Below are 20,664 nucleotides of genomic sequence, written 5' to 3' on the forward strand. Positions count from 1 at the left end.
AACATAGTTCTGTGTGCATTCAGAGAACTAATTTCCAAATAATGCCAGTAATAAAAGTTCTGTCACCATCAACTCTCTTAACAACTGTAAACATACAACCCATTAATAGTCCATTAAAGTGATTCTCAACCTTTTCCATACTATGACCATATGTTACAACTAGGAAAAAAAAATTCAGCCTCCCTCCCTCACTATAGAGAAGAGTGGTCACAACTCCCAGATTGATTACCCTTCCTCTACTGCATCAAAGTACCTCTCCATTTCAACCAATAATTATTGAGTTTGTTCTGATGTCTCACTCACCTAGTATGTAAAACCCACTGAAAACAAACTCCATTTTAGTGTATGCACACCTTATTTTCTCCCTCACTCTGCCCCTCGCCTCACAGTCTGATGAAAAAAAATGCAGAGTGAAAGCTAATAAACTATATATAAATCTGGTGAAATAAATTATGTTGCTATTTTAAAACTACCAAACATGTTGGTGAAATCAGCAGGAAAAGAGCTTCTAATGAACCTTAATCATCATAATTGTATCAGTTATAAAAAGTATTTTATGTTGCAAGCATTTTGAAAACATCTTTAAAAAAATCTTTGGTATTAGCTGAAATGAAAATTAAATTATTTCTCTTCTTTGATATAATTAAAGTATATTCTTATATAAATATCAGTTAAACTGTAGTTTCATATACATGTCAATCAAGGAGGTATTTTAATTACATATCAAAACTTACTTTCCTTATGCAAGTGCACGCTAACTGATTTAATTATTTAGCCCTCCAATTATATAGTCCATATCAATCAACCAAAATGAAGCACTTAAGTAGTAAAAATATAATCTAAATTTCATATATCAAATCATTGCATCATTTTTGCATGATTCTCACACACTATTTGTTACTTAGAAAACTGAAGTGTACAGCTCTTAGTATTCTTGAATGATTCATTGAAATTGTGTGCGCATGTGCATGTATATAAAAATGAGACCTGCACATATCTTTAAACAACATGAATAAGATGTTCTCATCATTAAGAATAAATTCAGCATTAACATATTTTTGAAAAATCAAGATGTGTGTTTCATTATAGCTACTACTAATGTAAGTATCAGCAAGGAATGTGTGGGTTTTGCACCTATTTGCTCTTAACATCTTACTCCAAAGTGACTTTTATTCCAAGTATTTAGCAGTATTTTTAAATCATATGTTATAAAATAAGCAACTTCATAAAGCATAAAACCAATTCCTCAGGGAATTAATGAAGCCTATAATCTAAGATTCAATGTGATACTTTGTGCTCACAAAACAATAACTATTATTTTAATAGAACTGTGACATTTTGTTGCTGTTTCATTTAGGAAACAGATATTGATCCCTCATGCAATTAGACATGACTGTCAATCTTTCTTCAAACAAAACTGAAGAAAATGAAATGAAAACCACATTTCATTTTATTCCACTAGAGGGTGGTCTGTATCAGTCAGGGTTATAGTAGGAAATTTATGCAAGACAAATCCTTTCTAGTTTTGACCTGTTGATAAACAGGTCTTTATAGTCCACTATTCTTTGTCACCCATTACAAAGTCATTTCTTTACATGATAGGGTATTCACAATGAGAAGTTTTTTTCTAAACAAGGTCCGCCTAATTGTTGTTGTTTGGAAAGTAAAGTGGTAATACATTTTCAGAAAACAAACCTTTTCTGAACTGTTCTGTAACCTCAGAAGCCTGCACAGATATATACTATAGTTTGCCTGCCTTTTATTTACAGAGTTAAGGACAAACACAGTGTCTGTGCCTCTGCAATAGTCCCCAAAGTACTAAAGAAAATATTATAAGGAGGAAAAAAAAGAAAATTCTGTGCAGTCAATTGCTTCACTTTACTAAATGGCCAGACAATAACCAGTGAACTGGACAAGAGGGGGGAAAAAACAATGATTTTTAAAAAAAACTAATCTGTTCTTCATTTTATTAATACTACATTTTACGTTTGTAAAATTGATTTTTAGCCAAAGCACATAAAAAACTTTAATATTCTATCTTTAAAAAAGGGGGAAAGAAAGAGATTGGTAAATCATCTATACTGTCCAAAATTAAAAAATATAGGAAAAGATACAGGAAAAAGAAAATGCTTTACCAAATGACTTCAATCTGTATCAATATTTTCAAGACTTCAATCTTTTGAACTAAAGCAACCTGGTTAAAGTTTAGTGATCTCTGATCAGTTGCTTTGAGCATAGATACCCTTCTTCTAGCTCTTAAAGATTAATTTAAATATCCTACATTGTCTCACAAAAATATGAAAGCATTGCTCCATGCCCTCCCCAAATCAGAAGAGATACCCAGAAACATATAAAGACTTGTTCCCTTTATTCATACCCTAAGCAGCAATGTCATATAACAGACAGGATTTTTCAGCCAACCAGACTGGAGCAGCTGCGAGTGCTACATCTTGGCACTCTGAAGCTATTGGCTCCTCTCTGGGGAGTGGAGGATGTTCAGTTATTAATGACCGCTGAACAGGCAGCACCATGTCAGTGTGACAACTGATCGGGTGAACGATGCAGCTCTAACCACCATGGAAACAAGGAGAAATAAGGAGAGCTAGCAGGCATCTTTCTCTTCACTGGATTGTGAACCTCAGTCAGCCAGCAACAGAGCTCTGACAAACGTAAGGGATCTCAGCTGGCAGCACAGAGATTCTCTCATTTTGTAGGATATCTATAGATAAATGTATCATATACTATATATACATGCAACTCGTCAGACCCTGGCATTAACACAAATATGTGGTTACCTGCACTAAGGAATCCAAATATACAGATGCAGAAGTCCTCCAGCACTGAAACTACTCTTCCAGGGTAAGTTTTTTTATATATATAATATGACGTGTTCTACTGTTTATATTTTCATTTACACAACCCCCCCTTTCTTGTTTCCTTCAACTTATTCTATTAGACTCTTTCCAAATTTAACTCTACGTTCAGACTACAAATGCAACCAGCTTTGGCCCACGGATAATCTAAATGTGTTTGCAGGTCTCTTAGATGTGTGCATTTGCTAGCTTGAAAGAACATCAAAGGGTTTTTTTTAAAAAAAGAACATTTCCCCCAGTCTTTGCAATGCAAAATCAAATTAAACAGTTTCTCCATGTTTTGAAACCAATAAAACAAGATACAGGTCAGCTATTTTTCCTCTCTCTCTCCAATGGTTGGATTAAGGCAAATGCCATTGTATGTCAAGACCTAAAGCCACTGAGCACCGAAGCTGAATGAGCATATCACAAACAGTTATTGAATTTCTGCCAGGCTACATCTTAGGGATTGTGGCAAATGACTTCCCCTAAAAAAAATCCCCTTAACAGTCAGAAGGGACAGTGTGAAGCTCTGATTGCTACTGTAGCTGGAACTGACACATGCTAGGTAAAAAGGATAACATTAAGCAAAAGAGTTCTAATCTTCTTTGGTAATTAACAAGACCACAGCAGGGTGGCTCTAAAGTACATTTTTCATTTGAGAAGATTGTTGTTCAAATCAATTGCTATATTTCCCCTAGCCTGTTTTTCTACAGGAAGGCTTTTCAGTTTATTTTTTAAGAAAATGTCTTTGTTTTCATATGTCTAGTTTTTGCCCAGTGTTGCTGAGCAGAATGAGAAGAGCCTGGCACAGGGGATTTTTTTTTTGGGGGGGGGGGGGCGCGGGAGTGGGCAGAGAGAGGAACAGAGGGGGGAATAAGAGCTAAAAATTCTCCATATAATCAATATGAAATATCATGCTTGCTTTAATGTTGCTTAGTATGTGTACTTGTGTCTCATACCTTTCACCCAATATAAGTAAAGGCTTTAGTATAATAGTATAACTCCCTTAAGATGAAAACATGTTCAGTAAAGTCCATCAGCATACATGGACCAGTGACTTAGGCAGCAGTGAAAGCTAGGTTAAGAGATTTTACTTCGTATCCATGCAAAGGGGAGGTTGGCTGTCTAATGTGTGCTTCTAAAGCTTTCTACATAGCTTTTCTGTTTTATGGAATAACACATAGGTGTTAAAGCAGTTCACTCCTGTTCACCCTACAAAAACACCAACAGGAATCTGCTCCTCTGTAGCAACGTAATTATTTGCTTGTACAATTGCAACTTCAGAGTTATTGTTTGTTTCTCAAATTACAGTGAAGACAAACATGAAAAGACAGTCAAGTGCTGCATACCTGTCACCTCATAAATACATCAGAACAGGGTTAGTGTAACAATATGTACAGGAAGATGTCAATTAATTCAGATGACCTTTGTAAATGATGACAGTAAAGCAGCTCTGACAATATGCCACAGCATTTCATTTTCCCTCTGGAAAATAAATGAGCCTAATAAGAGGTTTCTTTTCAGAGTGCAAAATGAAAGGTACTGAAGCATAGCTCCCATTATTGGCAAACTTGCTTTATGAATGGAAGTCTGTTTAAAACATACAGGTTTATCATACAATGTGAAATATAACTTCTGCTTTTATTACTTAAATCTACCTTTTCAGTCATCATGCATGGAGGTTTTTTTGTTTTTGTTTTTTTGGGGGTTTTATTTGTTTAAAGGAGAACTGCAACCCTCTGGTTTATACTGGTACAATATGTGGCACTGCTTTGAGGAAAGATCTCGTATTGTTTCTTCTTGTTATATGCAGAGTACTACTTGCATGAAAACTTTTTCTGCATTATATGTCACAATCCAGAGTTCTGAATCTTTACTTTCACTCATATTTTACATAATCAATACCATTAAAAGTTAACCTTGATAACTTTAAACCTAAGATCCACTGTTCTTTTTCTGACACATATACTATTTCACACACTGTTACACTATTTACAAAGATCTTCCAGCTTTTGAAACATGCATTCATTCCAATTACTCATGAATACAAAGGAAACATAGATGTCCTGATAAACAACTAAGACTTCTTACCCATTAACCCAGCCATACTATATGGTGACCTTATATTATGGTTAATACTCCCTAAAGCCCGCTGGTATAATATCACAGTGTCAGAGACAATGACTGGCTGATATTGTTATGGCAACCCTCGAAGTACCCCCTTTCAGAGATGGTAGATTTGGGAATTACATCACAATTCCTGTTTGGAGTACCTAGGAACATGTGGTTATTTTGGTTTTCTACCAGATTAGACCAGACCATCTGTAACATGCTGCCACCTGCAATGCATATAAAAAAAATCATGCATAATCCTTATTAATAGGCTTAGCATAAGAAGCTTTATGAAAATATTAATATACTGCAACCCACTTGTGATTAAGGAGGACAAAACTCAGACTTTGTGTAAATCAGAGTAATTCAAATTAATGCAGGTGCAACTGCTTTCTCTGAATTTGACCCCTAATCTTAATGATGCTAATATGGATTCCAGGAGCAAACATAATTCTGTTTTATTGGTCAAAAAGAACTTCTATCACTTTAACTAGCTGGCAGTTAAAGAGCTCATTCAATAGCTAAATTTTTATAGAAGCTCATGTAATAGAATAAGATAAGCAGTAAAAAAACAAACAGCCTGGTGTAAGATAAGCACTATCTTGCTTCAATAAGGAAAGCCTCCAGATAAAGGCAATTAAACATTATTTGATTTCTTGCATTGTATTAAGACATTTTTAGCAGGTTATGGGGTATCAGAAATATAGTTCAGTTACTCCACTAACTCGTGTATCCCTCTTCCACCCAATAACATATTAAGGTGAAGAAAAGCATAAAAATCAGAAGGCATAGTTAATATCTCTAGAGTATTATCAGAGACACTTTGTAAACTCTTCTACCTTATACTCCGAAAATATTACTAAAGACAAACTACAAAATGGGATATGGAAAACTGATTTGACGTAAATCACTCATAAAATTGTTTTTTGTTTTTGTATTTTTGAAATAAAAGATTTCTCAAAAAAGGTCACCTTTTCAAATATACCTAGACAGTTGTTCCTGTATAATACACTCAAGGCAAACTGTTATTTAAAAAAAAAAACAAAAAAAATGTGTAAATTTCCTTTTAATAAGAGGGCTGTGGTTACATACATAGATCTGGGAAGATATTTCAGTAAACAATTAAAATGTTTTACTTTACTGAGTGGAAATGCCATCGGAACATGAGAAGAAACAGTGTAGCAGATGCCATTAAAGGTCATTAGGTGCATCAGTACTAGCAAGAAATCAATATTGTTCATTGTAAGTTGGAAAATGCAGTACATGCTATTTATTTATTATACTGAGCAGTTTGTAAACAGCTGAATGCTATTATTGTAAGTCAACTATAGGTCACAATGAGCTTTCATCAATGTTTTTGGTATCAAAAACACTTTTTAGAATCCACAGTCTAGATCAGCAGTTCTCAACCCATGGCCCACATGTGACCCAATTAGCACACAGTTGCGGCCTATCTGTGTGCTAAAAAAATTCTAAATTTGCACTCCCAGGAGCTGGTGAGAGCTGCAGTGGGGCAGGATGCGGTAGAGTGAGGCTCTGGGCAGGTTCGGGAGGGGGTGCTCTGGGCAGTGAGGGGGTGGGGGCACTGGAAACAAGGGGTTTGCGGGGATGCTGCAGCACCCCCAGGTTTTAGGTTGGGCTTTGCTCCTGGCCCAGTTCTGTGGAGGTATCTCTGGGCTGGGGGGGAGGGGGAGGGAGGGGCACTGAGCATAGGTGGCGGGGGGCGTTGAGAGGGGTGCTGTGCTTCTCAACCTGCAGCCCACATAACACATTGTGGGCCGCATATGCAGCCCACAATGATAAATAGGTTGAGAACCGCTGATCTAGATGAACTGTAAGGTTACAAAGACACAATTTGAAAGTAATAGACATACTTGATATCACTGATATCAACCTCCCTAATATAGGGCCATTTCCTCCCATGGGATAAAATGGCACACATTCAGCTAAGTGAATGCAGCAATATTGATTTGTATCCATTGAGGATCCCTCCTGGATCTCAACAGGGCCATTCCCACCTTAGGCTTTAGGTAAAGTAGTTGTGGTACTAACTGTTGAGGAAGAATAATATGGTGAGAGTGAAATACACAGTAACTGCAATTTTTTCTAAAGGCTTGTTAACTTTAACCTCTCCAGTATCAGAGGGGTAGCCGTGTTAGTCTGGCTCTGTAAAAGCAGCAAAGAGTCCTGTGGCACCTTATAGACTAACAGACATTTTGGAGCATGAGCTTTCGTGTTGCATCCGACTAAGTGGGTATTCACCCACGAAAGCTCATGCTCCAAAACGTCTGTTAGTCTATAAGGTGCCACAAGACTCTTTGCTGCTTTAACCTCTCCAGATACTCCAGATATGTTTCTACTAGTTGAGAGCTATGTTGAAAGATTCAAGAAATGAAATAATAATACATTTTTATTCATATACACATAAAATGTGGCACTATATAGTAAAACACCTAAAATCCAGTATAAAGTGAACAACAAAGAAAAAACCGGAGACTCCAGTTACTGGCTGTTGGAGGAGCAGTCCTTTTCCATTATTCAAAGACATTTTCAAAGGCGTCACTTGATAAACAACATTTATCAGGCCAGTTTTCCTTCAACTTTATGCTTAGTCTTAAATTATGAAACATTTGGAATCCGGCTTATTCTTGCATCTCTCTCATTCTTCCCACTCCCAGTTCTACTTATCAGTTTGCCTTGAAAGCAATTCACACTTATAAATACATTCAAATGATCCAATTTTGAATGGAAATATAAGTCAAAGCACACAATTTGTACATTAAACAATGAAACGTTGGTACAGTGCAATATGGAGACATTTCTTCTTGGTCTAACATTTTTCTCCATTAACATATTTTCTTTTAGACAGAACATTTTCTGTAGCTGCTATGCCATAAAGTAAACTGGACCAAAACCAAGTGCTGTGGGCTTCACATTATTTTTGTTATTATTTATGGAATTAAATACAATCTTTGGGCCAAATTCTCTGGTAATTCCAATGACTTCAGAGTTATGCCAGAAGAGCATCTGCCCCCTTGTACTTAAATCAAGGTGAGAAATAGCTTTCCACAACATTAGTGCAAAATAAACACTTAACAATTTCCCTTACTGCTTAAACTTCAATCTTGGAAGGTAAAGTCTGCAAATCTGAGGTAAAAAAGCTGACCAAAAAAAAAAATCTTTCAAAATGCCTACTGTTTATTAGCATTATCCAAGAAGTCTTTTACTGGAGGCTTCTTCTCATGTGAATAACTACTCCTCTGCCAGGAAAAACATTAAAGTCTCTAAAGAAGTCTTCCAAGAAAAAGGTTGAAATATCAGCTCTAAGTTCAACTATATCAAGAATCCCCCGGACATCCAGCTACACGCATTAAGAAAAAAATGACTGTTTATACAATTCTCTTATCTATGAGGCTGCCAATTTCTATAAAGGTTTGCTGAATAAATTAGAGACTAACAACAACATGCACCATAATAGATATATAGAAAGAGATAGAAAGACAGATACACACAAACTCCAGCAAAGTCATCTACTGGGACTTACTTTATTGAGCCTTTTAGGATTGAAAACCACAAGGGAGTGGACAGTGTCATTGAAAAGAAAACAGGAATCTCCTTGTGGGAAACTCCTCATGCAGGGAATGTGATGCTATTAACACCAAGTTCAGCAAATTAGTGGGCTGTTAGCATGATTTTGTACAATTAGAGGAAATTGCAAATGACAATAAGGTTGGTTAGCTTCATCACTATGGCTATAATACAGAAAAGCACCCAAGCGTTCTCTTGAGTAAGCATGACTTAAGCATATGCATGTGCTTAAGTCAAGGGTTCTGAAATTGGGGTTGGGACCCCTCAGGGGGTCACAAGGTTATTGCATGGAGGGTCGCGAGCTGTCAGCCTCCACCCCAAACCTCGCTTTGCCTCCAGCATTTATAATGGTGTTAAATATATAAAAATGTGTTTTTAATTTACAAGTGGGTTCACACTCAGAGGCTTTCTATGTGAAAGGGGTCACCAATACAAAAGTTTGAGAACCACTGGCTTAAGTGCTTTCCTAAATCAAGACCTATAGTTCGGTTTCACAGCAGTGACATAACCTGGCTGCGAATAGAACAAAATATTGCATTGTGCATTAGGTCTGAGTTCCCTTTCCTTCATATGCCATGTAAATTTGCATTGTGCTTAAAATCAGTGTGAAATTTGTCACCTGCATAAGATTTTTTTAAAACGTAAAGATAAGTTTTCTCAATCCTTGCAAAAGTATAAGTTTAGTTCTAAATTTAAAAGGATTTTATATATATTTTCCTTTCCCTTGTCCCATTCCTGTTCCCTTATTTCCAAATGAGGTGCTTCTCTACCTACCCTGCCTTAAGGGGCTTCCTCCAGAGTAGGCATCCTTATCCCTAGCTGTGCTGACACTGTGCTGACACTGGCCTAATCCCACACATTGCCAGTAGTGTGCTGAATCCTCTTCGCCATTAGCCTGATGGCCCAATGCAAACGCTCTCCTCCTTTATGGTTCTGTTCTGGTGGAGAGGTCAGGAGCAGGCAGTGCAGGGAAGTGGAGCATGTCAGGAAGGAAGAGGGACCAGTCAGGACCTGTTTTAGACAAGAATCCCAACTTGGCCCAGACTCCCAGAAACCTTCCCTCTATCCAAAACAGCAAACTCTAGCTGCTCCCATAACCCTCACAAAACAGCAGTCTTCTAGGTGTTCAACATGGAAAATAGCCAGACTCCTAAAAGTTGTTTCTCCCCCCTCCCAATTTTAAAGCTTAGAAAACAATTAAATGGGTCACATTTTCATTTATTTTTCTTGCAAAGCTCTAAACAAAAATATCTAAATATGAAAAATAAAATATTGCAGACAGGCAGAGTTCCATTTCCAGCATTGTGGGAGTCAGATTAGATTCATAACTCCCATTAATGCCAGTTAACAATAAATAGGAGCGATGTGACTAATTTTCTATGCCTGGTGCTGAGGTTTATCCCAGATACTTTTACTGGACTAAGGCTTTTAGAGTATATTTTTCCCACATGGCCAGATATTAAGTTGAAAAACAACTGCTGAGTTTGTACAATAGTTATTTTTATGACACGTCCACAATAAGGTGATTTTATTATTCACTCTAATTCCCTTTAATAGAATTTGCTAGCATGGTTATTACTTGATAAAGTATGGAGAGACCACACTGCCTTGAGAAAGGCAAAATGATAAATGATAGTAATACTAGTTTATGGGGGCAATGCTGAGATGAGAGGAAAGACAAAAAGCACGTCACTGTAAATATAGGGCTAAGAAGATTCACCTGGCACACACTGCTCAGATTATGCATCCTCCTGACACTTCCTTTGGTGCAGTTTACTCAGACACTTTTTTTTATATATGGCATCATATATATCTGAAGTGTCAGAAGAGTGTGTATACATACAGACACACACAAACACCAGCTTCTGGCACTTCAGTTGCTTGTCACATGTATTACAATAATGGAAACATTTTGTGCTTACCATATAGCCCAAGTAAAGGTGGTGCACTGCAGATATTCATGGGAAAAAGGATCCTGCCCCTAAGAGTGTCAGCAAAGTCACAGAATCCCACAACAATGGGGAGGCAGAGACAATAGCTAGCAGATCCATGTAATTACAGATCCATTGGCCATACGTCCTCCTTCCCAAAGACCCAACAATCAGAGCCGTAACAAGGAATTTTTGCGCCCGAGGCAAGGGCCGGCTCCAGGCTCTTCGGCGGCAATTCAGCAGTGGGTCCCTGAGTCGCTGTCGGAGGGAAGAACCTGCCGCCGAATTGCTGCCGCCGCTTCATTCACTCTTCGGCAGCAATTTGACAGCATGTCCTTGAGTCCCTCTCGGAGAAGCGCCGCCGATAACGGTAGATCTGCGCCCCTCTACTTTACACACCCAAGGCAAGTGCCTCACTCGCCTCACCTTTGTTACAGCATTGCCAACAATTCTCTGAATGCTTGAACCTGGATATCCCTACCAAATTCCCTAAGCCCAGTCCCTTCTGTGCAGCTACACTGTAACATTGGGCACTAACAGGATTTGATCCTAAGTGAATAAGGCAATTAAGGCACTGTGTGAACTCTCTTCAACTTTTCTATAACATATTAATCTTCACACCTTACCATGCATTTCATTTTAAGGGTTACATTTTCAGAATGTGTCCTATCTTTTCCAGGCAAAATGTGGGCCAACTTTTTGTCACCCCTCACCATCCCTTCCAATGCAATAGCAAGTGCAAATCCAGTAGGAAGAAGAGCAAATAAGTCGCATTTGTATCCACTTTGGAGCTGACACTAACATACAGACACAACATGCCCACACCAGTGAGGAAGTTGGGCTTCCACCCACTGGAAACATACCCTTAAATATGATTATCACATTCTGTAACATGTACATTTTTCTTTCTACAATACAAATTATATTATGTACAACACACAAAATGGAAAGAAATGAAAAAGGAGTAATAAAACAGTGCTAGTAGGGGTATAAGCCAAGGAAATTTTGCTTAACAACTCATATGATGTTCGTAATTCTTCCTCATTAGCAACAGATACTACAGCACAAATGGCCCTCTATCATGTTGTCTCTAAAGTGGGCAATTTCATATACTCCGGGTGATTTTTGTTTATGTTCAAGTATCCTAGTACAACTGAGCTGGATAAAAAACATTGTGGGAAGCCTTAACTGAAATTGTTCTCTTTTATTCATACTTGTTTTTCGCTAATTGTGTTGGTTTCTGTTTCCCCTTAGCAACATTTCAACTGAGTTCTGTGTAAAGCTAATTATAAGAGAATGTTATGCTAAAAAACCAACAAAATGAAACTATGAACATTAAAACGTCTATAACAAGCAGAGCAATTTAAAATCCTTTCACAGATGGACCTAAGAATTGCCACCACTGGGCCCAATCCTACTTCCATTGTAATAAATGACAAAAGTCTGAATGATGTCAACAGAAGCAAGAGTGGGGCATTAAGAGTCTTTTCTTTTCACCTGTTGGTGTTTTTATCATTTTTCCATCTAGGAAAGCAGAACTCATCATGCTGCTTCATTTGAACTCATACAGCAAGGTAGCAGACACAAAAGAATAACTCAAAGAGGTCTCCTTTTTCATTGTTTGGAAAAATCCTAGTCATTTCACACATTTTAGTGCAATCCTATTTCTCTGAAGGTCTAGATGACATCCAAAGCCTTCAGATAAACAGGATTTCAGATGAGGGAAGGGGGGTCAAGCCAGCCAGCTTTAAAAGGCCTGCCTTCAGGATGTCCATCCCCAGAATCCAGAGAAGAGTCCACCATCTGGTTTTTCAGATGCTGTGCTTTGAGAGATCCTGGGAACATAACCAGCCTTCAGTTAATCAGTTTTTCGTTAATTGGAGTTTGATTAATTTGGGTTGCCTGTTGCACATTTTACTTCACGTTTGTGAGGGAAACAGTTGTGCAGGAAGCCAGCCAATAGAACATCCGACTGTTACTAAAGTATTACATTCTCAGTGAGGAAGACCAAACCTTCTCAATATTTAATATGTGTCTAGCCTTGAAAAAATAATTCATGAGAAAGGAAACCCATTTTTAAAAAATGAGCATATATGAGTCCAGTACTGTAACATCACTATCAGTACAGCTTTCACACTTTAGCATTACAATAAAGGAACACTTTTCTTTCATTTTATATTGCATATTTCACTGCACTGTAGTTAAACATATTTCAGTGAAGCATTTCATTATTTCCACAGCCAACAGAATATCTGGGTGAGGAGGGGAGGAGCAGTCATGGATTTTTCAGTTTTTGAAAGCTACAATAATTCACTGTAAAAGGGGAAAACCAACTTTTACATCCCATTTGTGTGGCCAGTTGCCTAATATGAGACAAAGTTTTGTGCTCCAGACATATTTTGAAATGTAGTTATAGAAAATATACAAAGGATTTAACCATATACTCCCATTTGTAGTAATGAGAGTTATAAACTTGGTTCCCCTGCATACTGAAAGCAGGGTTATACCAAATGCCAGCAATTTACTTAGGGTGACCATATGTCCTGATTTTATAGGGACAGTCCTGATATTTGGGACTTTATCTTATTTAGGTGCCTATTACCCTCCACTCCCGTCCCAATTTTTCACACTTGCTGTCTGGTCACTCTAAATTTACTCCAGAAGTAAGACACAACCTAGCATGAATAAAGGTGACTGAAGTGAGCTCAGATGCTTAGTAAATGTGACAAAAACACTGCATAGTAGATTATATCTAAGACATACGCAAACTCTAGGATATATTTTTACAGAATATTTGCAGAGGCGATCAGAGTACCATCAGATTGCTTATCATTGATCTTTGTGCCATTGCTGATACCATGTCTATTATCACCTATTCCGAGACAGCATTAAGTTCTGTACTTCATGCTGATTTCATCATCTAGCCTAAACTGGACACCTACATAAATCCATAATGTGCACATATGTAATACCAGGTATCTTTTCTCAACTGGATTCATATTACTATTGCCTCCTGAAAGCAGTTGTAAGAAGCTTTAAAAAGAATAGAAAGGCTTACATTATGCACCAGTAAAACATGATTTTATTGCAAAACTTGACAAATAGAATAACTTTATTTTACAGTAATTTTCTTAAAATTATGTATTTGCCACAAGCCAAAGTTTTCAGACCTGGATGTCTAAATTTAGGCATCTAAATAAAAGAGATTTGCATTTTAAAGTTGCTGAGCATCTGAAGTTTCAACTGATTCCAGTGGGATTTGTAGTGCTCACTCCTTCTGAAAATGAGATCACTTTTATTTAGGCATATAACTTTGGATTTAGGAGTATAACGGCACCCAATTTTGAAAATGTTGGCCTTAATGAGTAGCATTCAGTAGTAATCCATTTTATACAAAGCATTGTAGTCAATGTAGGTGTACTTTTTAATAATTACTAGTTGAACTTTAAAATTATCCATATGTTTTCCAAACTTTCAAGTGCTTCTAGGGCTCTGGCCCAGATCCTCCACTGAATTCAGTGATGCTATACCAATTTCCACTAACCAAGGATCTGGCCCTCTGCTTCTAAATAAAAGTTGTTTTACTATTGCATGGATTGGAGAAATCACAGTGTTACGAGGGGGAGTGTTCTTTATATTTCAGTTCTTGGTTTTTAAGAGCGCTTCTGCATCATTACTCTGAGACTCTCTGGCCTGATCCATAGGCCAATGAAGTCAATGGGAATCTTTACATGGACTTCCATGGGATTTGGATCAGGCCCTAAGAATCTTATTTGTGGTATAATTTGCTTTTTATTGGTTTTTCCAAACAACAAAATCTTAGTAATTATTTCACCCCAATAATGTTAAATAAGGCATATGACATTACAGTTAAGAAAAAAAATCAACAGATATTATATATAAACAAAAAGTATAAATGTTCAACATAAATATGTCTGGGAAATGTTTATAATTGGGTCATGATATAAGACTACTTGTAAAGAGCTAGGAAATCATAAGTGTCCAAGCTGCAGAATAAACCTTGGACACAATTTTTAACCTCTTTTGCAGAGGCTAATCATAAACTTTCAAAAGGGCTGACCAAATTTCATGGATGGCATTAACCCTGTCACTGCACTGAAATGTATTTCTTTCAGGAGCAGCAATATGCCACTGACCAATATTCATGATTGAGGAAAATGTTAACTCCTGTAAAATCAGTCTTGTTTGCAGAAATACTGCTCATAAAACAAAGTTTTTGATATACAGATAATATACTTTATTGCACCCACATGACCCAAAATGAACAGAGGATCTTCTGAGAATCCCAGTATTAAGGATCAGATCAAGTCAGTTTAGCATTTCATAAGCAAAGGCCTTGGAATTATAGTAGTTCTATAACGTATGGGCTAGTATGCCTCCGATGGAGTACATAAATCCTACACAGCAGAAACCCAAAGCTAAAAGTCCTTTCCTTTCATGGGGTAAGTGAAGACTATTTGTTTCATCCACAAAATCTGATTCAGCTGTCAGGCAGCAGAGACTGATTGGGTATCCCAGCATGGCAGGAATCCGATGGGAGACATCATATACTTGGAACAGGTGAAAGCAATGTTTCTGATCCTTCTCCTTGAGGCTTGCTACATACTTCAGGTCTCAGATTCAAAGAGGCAGGACTGAGAACAGAGACAATTTAGCCCAAATCCACAAAGGCATTTAGGCATTGCAAAAGGGCTCCCACCAGGGAGGAGAGAAACTCAAGTTCAAATCCCTTCTCTTCTGGCAGCAGGTGGAATTGAAGCAGGGTCCCCCACATCCCGGGTGAAGCCACTAATGAGAAGGCTACAGAGTCTCTGCCTCTGCCTCCGCCCTTCCCTCTCTCCCTCCCTCCTCTTCCCACTGGCCATTTTGTATGGATCTAGGCATGCTCTGAGCACGCCTATTGGCTCAGGCATCACAGGCAAGATAGTCAGGAATACAACTAGTTACCTCTGGCTTAAGGATCGATCCTGTTGCAGCTTAAGTATGAAATAAGGGCTGGGCACAGAGACTGAGGCAACAGTGCACATGCCCAGAGGCAGAAACTTGGGTACCTCTGGGACTTTAACAATGGAACTTTAGTTGTTGAGGGGTTTTAGCCACCTCTAGGGTTAGGCAGCAGCCAAGTGGCGCTTTGAGAACCTCAGTGAAGCCTAAACTTTAGACACAGCCACCTCAAGTGGGAGTTAGGCACCTAAGCCCTGTGGCTCTGGGTTTCTGCTACTATGTTTGCGATGAAATTAACACCTGTTTGTTCACAAGAAGAGAATTTTTTGTATTTCCCATTCCAGAGAGGGGTAACTTGTCACTGTAAACTTCTTCTCCACCTCCCACAATGTTGTACAATAGCTTGTCTGAATGCCTTTTTACACTGACATTTTTAAAAGCCTGGACATGAATGTACTGTTTTTATTCAGAGACCAGGCACTGACCATTTTCTGAAACAGTCTGACTGCTGGCTGGCCAACCATTCCCCAGAATGTGACATTGCCTTTAGTAACAATCTTCCCCATTCTACTATGTGTTCAGTGTGTTCCAATAATTTTTGGCTGGATCAACTTCTGTTTTACACATATGACTGAGATTTTGGCATTAGCATAAGTATAAATCCATACTGTTGGACTGATATTAATATTAAGGTCTAATCTCCATGCCAGCCTGTGGTTTTCTGTTCCTACATTTGCGTTTTAACTAATCCAGTCAATAGATCGAAGCTGCTTTGCACTTTACATGACCCAAGGCTGCAGTGAGCTGTTTGTTGCGTGTGTCTGCTAAAGAATCTTGCCAACATAGACTTATTTTTAGTGTCAACTGGGTTTCTCAATGGGAGTCATCTCTAATATCGCAATTCATCCAGTATATACTTCTACTAGGATTATTTAAAAGATATGAACAATACAATTAGAGTTACCTATATTGTAGAGTACTTGTAACCCCACTGAAGCCATATGGAGTGTAAATCAGGGGAGAAATTAGTCCCAAATGTTAAATTTCAGAATTCTCAATAATGGAATTCATATTGTAAGACAAGTTTCATTTCCATTTGAAGGTATATCTCATTGCACTAATTTTAGGGGGAACAGTCTGGAAGTAGTCTTCTATTAGTAACTACTTTGAGAGAAGGGGATAGAGAGGGGGCTTTTCATGCTATTCTTTGGTAATATTTTGAAGGAAATTTATTATTTCCACATTAATTGTATCTGATTGTTTATATTTCTACATTAAGCAAGCCTGTAGTCAGTATTACTAAAATAAAGGTACTGTGTGCACCGTGAGAGGTAATTGTGAGTACAAGCCATCTAGAAGATTCAGAAGCAGCAACAACTTTGTTTTATAAAAATCATAGCGATAAATAACAATAGTATATTTCTCAGCCTATCCCAGCACATTTGTTCTGACAAAATCGGCCAGATTGGCATTCACTCTAGGGAAACATTTTAGATTTGGTTTGCAAAAAATATTGATTGCTCCCTGTTAATTATAACGCATGTAAAGAGTTCCTGTTATACAATCTGATCCAGCAGTCCTTACTCAGACAGATCTTCCAAGACAATCAGCAAGAGTTTTGCCTCAGTAAGAATACCCTGCTTAGGCCCTAATTCAGCCTTTAAAATACTTTTCTAAATAATTCTTTTTCATTTTCTCTCAAAAGCACATCCATTCCTTCTCACTTACTAATGCCATTGTTTTGCATTACTACTAATATTGCCAGCAATCATACAAAGTACTAAAATCACTTTCTGCTGATGCTTTTGGCTAAATAAATCACATCAGCAGTTCTTGGGTCTGAAGTTCTGATTTATTTAGGGCTAGACAGACTCTTTAGGCTCAGCACCAAGTATGGAATGGTGCACATCTGGCCACACTAAGAAGAGGTAAGAAAGGCTCCCCCTTTTTCTTTTGGGTGGGGCAATATCTTACATCAACCCTTTACACCATGCTGCACATTGCCTTCCTCACATCTAGCTAGTGCTGCTAGCCAGCATGCAAGAGTACATGGAGCCATGGCTCCTCCTACTCCACGCACCTCTCTGCTTTGCTCTCATAGAGGTGATAGTAGAAGCACAACCTCCTGATCTCATCTCTGTACCCAAACCTATGATCTGGTTAGGTCCTGTGTAGCTGTGTAGGGGACTCTACTCCCCCTTACTGATCAGCACAAGGGAACAAACTAGCTCTTAATGGTTTGGTCCCTAATGTTGAACAAACAAAATGTTCTATAGAATAGCTTTCTGAAAATGTCTTTCCTGAAAGCAATTATTCAGCTAATAATCTTTACATGTGCTTGGGGCTTAAATACCAAGATGAGAGAGGACATGGAAATACCCGAAGATAAAATTATTTAGACATTTTAACCACTGAGCATTAAAAAGATCTCTCCAATTATGCAACATAGAAACGGGTGGTGCAAAAAAAGGGCAGAATACGCAGAAGAGCAATTGTTTGCATATCAAGATGTATATACTATATAGATATATTAATAGAAAACAAATTGACAAAACAAGAGTAGATATGTTACTGTTTTCCAGAATAGCAGTAGCTCATTGTCAATTTACATGTGTTTTACTCTTGGACTTACTCTGTGAATCACAAAAATTGGTTACCCTAGCAACTGCCACAAGTTACTCAGGTTGTCTATGAGATACAGAGCAGCGTCTGAAAGAAAAATATTGCCATGTATTTTTATCAGAATCTTTCTATGCTGCAAAGATATGGGGATTAAGTGACACAACATATAAACATATTTCCCCAGAGTTTTAATGATAAGCATGTTCAAGAAAGGCTAGTTGTATATCAATGCTTTGTATTTCAAAATGCTTCAAAATTTCATTATGTCTAATAATGTATATGACACTCAGAGAAAATAAGAAAAGATCCATTGTGTTGAATGGGGAGGGACAGTGTATTTGTCCAATCTCATAGTTGTTTTCTGCATTCCCTTTTTGTTACTGCTCTATTATAATGTTACATCAGTACTAGACATGCAGGGGCAGCTCTAGGCACCAGCAAAGCAAGCAGCTGCTTGGGGCAGCCCATTTGCAGGGGCAGTGGCTGGCAGGGATCCAGCCTGGGAGCTGAGAAAGAACAGGGGGCCCTGGGAGCTGTAGTTCCTTGGTTAGCTCCCTGCCTATAGAGCCAGCCCTGGAGCAGGGAAAGAACTAAATTTCCCAACATTCCCTTGACCGCTATCAACAGGAAAGGGAGGGAGAGGGAGTATGGTAGCTGAAACCTCATGCTGCAGCTTGCAGTGAATGGAGGGCTCACTGCTAGAGCGGGGTGGCACTGTGAATGGGGAACAAGTGTGCCCAAGGAGTAGAAGGCTTTGGCCCAGATATCCCATTGAGAATCCAGACTGGATTAGGGATACTGGTGTGACCTCACCTTGCAGCCCCCAAAGAAGGAATTGGGTGGACTAAATGGACAGTGCCCCTCTCTATCTGAAGCCTAGCAAGGGAGGTATGTGGATCCCACTAGAATTTAAAATGAAAAGTAAGGGAGGGGAAGCTCTGGACCTGGGCAGCTTTAGATACAGTACCAGGCACTTAGGAGGATTTCCACTTCTGAGCCATGGAAGCAAAAACTGACTTTTCCTTTCCAGATTTAGCTAATATTCAGTAAGGGAATCTAGCACCTGCCTTCCAGATTTGAGCACCTCAAAATTCAGGAGTGCTCAAGCTCAATTTGTGCAGCTGTTACTTCATTTCTCCCAAATCAAATATACCGATCCACTGTAATTTGCTGTAGAAAAAGTAGGATAAAATTGAGCAGGAAATGCTTCCCAGTGGTTTTTAGGACTGGAATTGCTATTTTCAACAGCTATTGACTTTTTTTTTTAAAGTTTTATTTGTTTAAAAGGAAGACAGTGATATTGCATTGGCAAATTCCCCATAAAAAGAAAAAGTGGAACAAAAGAATAATAAAGGCACCTCAACTTTTCCTCATTTATGGAGGACAGTCTTATAATATGTATCCAGATATCCTCCAATCACAGAAGCTGAAAATTGTTCCACTTTACTGCATTTCTGTAACCATATGGGAACCAAGCCTGTCTGTGTTCTGTGCACATCCAAAATTCCTGCTGAATGACCTGCCCTGGGAGCAAGTTACCAGTGACTAATTTCTCCAAGTCTTTATGCAAAGACCATGCATACACATATTTTGTTGAACCTTGGTCTACACCAGGGATTGGCAACCTTTGGCATGCAGCCCGTCAGGGAAATCTGCTGCAGGCCAGGACAGTTTGTTTACCTGCAATGTCCGCAGGTTTGTCTGATCGCGGCTCCCACTGGCTGTGGTTCACTGTTCCAGGCCAATGGGGGCTTCAGGAGCCAGCGCGGGCCAAGGGATGTGCTGGTTGCCACTTCCCAGAGCCCCCATTGGCCTGGAATGGCAAAACTGCGGCTAGTGGGAGCCGTGATTGGCCGAACCCGTGGATGCTGCAGGTAAACAAAGTGTCCCGGCCTGCCAGAAAATTTCCCTGATGGGCCATGTGCCAAAGGTTGCCGATCCCTGGTCTACACTGGTCATACTGTGGAAGATATATTTTGGTTTTGTGATTTTCAGGCTCATGAAAGATGCCAGACTGCTAGTCATTTGAGAGTAAAGTCTTTTTAGCCAGAGAAAAGATACAAGAAAGGAAGCCTAACTGCCAACATGTAAACATTTCCCCATAATACTCCAAATAAACTGAGGCCTCAGAACTGACAGGTCCCCAGACACCAGAAGGTTGTGTGTCTATTCAGGTGATTTTTAGGTGATTTTAAATAAATTTATATATTATATTTTAAATATATACTTTAAACCTTTAGGACCAGGATGTAACAGCTGTGGGTTTAGATAAAATCTAGAAGTAAAGGATACTTATCTGAACCTTTGAAACCTCTCACAAGATGTGTCTGCTCAAAGGCACCTCAGATTGGGGTGGGCCATGTGCTTGGTGGGGGAGATGCATATGCTCGCTCTCCCCCTACTTATGTACACGGACTTCAACATCTTTAAAAGGAGGACAGAAGTCATGTTCTCTCCTCTAGCATCTTCAGGAAGTATCTTCCCATTTCTCTTTTTTTGGGAGATGGGGAGGCATGTGGCTTTCTCACACATTCCCTCTCTCTTTCAGTACAGGAAGCCTCAGGCCTTCTCTCCTTTCAGCTTCCCCATAG

At 38.6% G+C, this 20,664-nt stretch overlaps 2 protein-coding genes across 10 annotated transcripts in view; one reads left to right on the top strand and one right to left on the bottom strand.

Annotated features, from left to right (window-relative positions):
• Positions 1 to 20,664, bottom strand: part of IMMP2L (inner mitochondrial membrane peptidase subunit 2) — an 866,964-nt gene that overhangs the window by 356,270 nt on the left and 490,030 nt on the right. The window lies entirely within an intron of this gene.
• Positions 2,610 to 20,664, top strand: part of LRRN3 (leucine rich repeat neuronal 3) — a 46,492-nt gene continuing 28,437 nt past the window's right edge. The window contains exon 1 of the mRNA XM_039520114.1: positions 2,610 to 2,859. The gene's annotated coding sequence lies outside the window, so the exon portion shown is untranslated. The remainder of the gene's footprint in view (positions 2,860 to 20,664) is intronic.

The sequence above is a fragment of the Mauremys reevesii genome, linkage group 1 (assembly GCF_016161935.1).
Source record: "Mauremys reevesii isolate NIE-2019 linkage group 1, ASM1616193v1, whole genome shotgun sequence".
NCBI classification, from domain to species: domain Eukaryota; kingdom Metazoa; phylum Chordata; order Testudines; family Geoemydidae; genus Mauremys; species Mauremys reevesii.